Source organism: Gossypium hirsutum, chromosome A01 (genome assembly GCF_007990345.1).
Source record: "Gossypium hirsutum isolate 1008001.06 chromosome A01, Gossypium_hirsutum_v2.1, whole genome shotgun sequence".
NCBI classification, from domain to species: Eukaryota; Viridiplantae; Streptophyta; class Magnoliopsida; order Malvales; family Malvaceae; genus Gossypium; species Gossypium hirsutum.
This window is the reverse complement of record NC_053424.1, coordinates 46419724-46421837: the sequence shown is the minus strand read 5'-3', so window position 1 is coordinate 46421837 and position 2114 is coordinate 46419724. Positions and strand designations below refer to the sequence as shown.

The window sequence follows — 2114 nt, the reverse complement described above, 5'->3', positions numbered from 1 at the left end:
TCCTTGACCGCCCCATGAGATTGGGGTGGTTCCCCCAACCTGCATTATAAGTGTTACTATATGGATTGTTTTTGAGGTCGAGGATTATTACCCATGTAGTTTAATTGCTCGTTATCCATGTTGTGTCCATAAGGTTGGTATTCCGAATCGTTTGTTCCACCGCTACTTGCTTCGCACTGCATTACTAGGTGAACCTGTGAAGAATTAAGAAAACCATCAATCTTTTTATTTAAGAGTTCTACCTGATTAGAGAGCATGGTGACCGAATCGACGTTATAAACGCCAGCCGTTTTTCTTGGCTTTGTCCTCATGACTTCTGACTGATAGTTATTCAGTGACATCTCCTCTATAAACTCATAGGCATCTTCCGGTGTTTTATTGTTGATGGTTCCGACAGTAGTTGCGTCAACCATTTGTCGAGTCGAAGGATTCAGACCATTGTGGTATGTTTGTACATGGACCAAAGCCGTAACCCATGGTGAGCGCATCTTCTCAAAAGGTCTTTGTACCTCTCCCATGCATCGTAGAGTGTTTCTAAATTCATTTGTACAAAAGAAGAGATATCATTACGTAATTTAGCCGTTTTAGCTGGCGGAAAATATTTTAGTAAAAATTTTTCGGTCATTTGTTCCCAGGTAGTAATCGACCCTCGTGGTAACGATTTCAACCACTGTTTAACTTTGTTCCTCAATGAAAAGGGAAACAGCCGAAGATGAATGGCATCAATAGAAATGCCATTGATTTTAAATGTATCGCATAGTTCTAAAAAGTTGGCTAAATGAGCGTTGGGATCCTCATCCTACAAACCATCAAACTGAACAAATTACTGTATCATTTGAATAGTGTTAGGTTTTAATTCAAAAGTATTTGCAGCTACAGCAGGTATAACTATGCTCGATTCAGTTCCTGTTAAAGAGGGTTTAGTATAATCATACATAGTGCGTGGAGCAGGATTTTGATTAACCGCAATTGCAGAAGGTAGCTGATTGCCTTGGTTTTTAGCCATCTCTTCAGTTGGGGGTTGAGTATCGTCTGCTTGCTCGTTCTCTGTGTATCTTAAGCTTCGCCTTATTTCTCTTTGGTTTCTACGTATTGTGCGATCGATTTCTTCGTCAAAAAGTAGTGGCCCTGACGGGTTTCTTCTAGTCATAAACTATGAAAACTTGCCAAGAGAAAGAAAGAGTAGGTTAATAAATAATAATAATAAAAAAATTAAATTACAAGAAAAATAAATGGCTAAAGTAATAAAATTGAGCGTTCCTAATATCTTAGTTCCCCGACAATGGCGCCAAAAACTTGATCGGTTATTTCGTGATAGGTTTTAAATATTTATAATTACTCATTCTTGAACTAACTATTATTGCGATGCAGGCAAGTGTACCTATCGAACAGTAGTATAGTTTTAGCAAGGCCAGATTGTCGAACCCAAAGGAACTAAAAGTACTAGTAATGACTGTCTTTTTATTATCTAGCCTAAGAATAATGGGGTTTTGTTTTAATTAACTAATTATCTAAACTAAGAATGCACAGAGAAAAGAATTGGGGAATTGCTTTTGGAAAAATCGATTGACTTAAGACAATACCTAAAGAAAAATCCACCTAGACTTTACTTGTTATTCTAGCTCCGAATCGGATGATTTATTCATTCAACTTGTTCCGTAGAGATCCCTAAGTTATGTTATTATCCCTATTCAAGACTAATAACGTCTAATCCCTAGATTGAATAACCGGACTTTTCTCTAATTAACACTCTAAGGTTGAATTAACTCGATCTATGGATCCCCTTATTAGGTTTCACCCTAATCTGGAAAAATCTTGTCACCCTATGTCTAGGCACGCAATCAACTCCGCTTAATTATGACAATTATACTTTTAGATTGGGTCTATTCCTCTTCTAAATAAGAGCTTGTCTTGAATCAGTATCTTGGGATATCAAAACAAGAATTAAGAACACATAATTAAGAACAAGTTAAATATTTATCATACGATTCAGAAAATAATAACAAGATTCGTCTTAGGTTTCATTCTCCATAGGTATTTAGGGGATCTAGTTCATAATTAAATAAGAAAACATCTCAGAAGAATAAAGAATACAAAACATAAAGAAAACCCAA

General features: G+C 36.2%; 1 non-coding gene across 1 annotated transcript; it reads left to right on the top strand.

The window, feature by feature from the left end:
* The first annotated feature begins 470 nt into the window (after positions 1 to 470).
* LOC121208401 (small nucleolar RNA R71) lies at positions 471 to 577 on the top strand. Its single transcript, XR_005903422.1, has one exon. It is a non-coding gene; the product is annotated as a small nucleolar RNA R71 (small nucleolar RNA).
* The last annotated feature ends 1537 nt before the right edge of the window (positions 578 to 2114 follow it).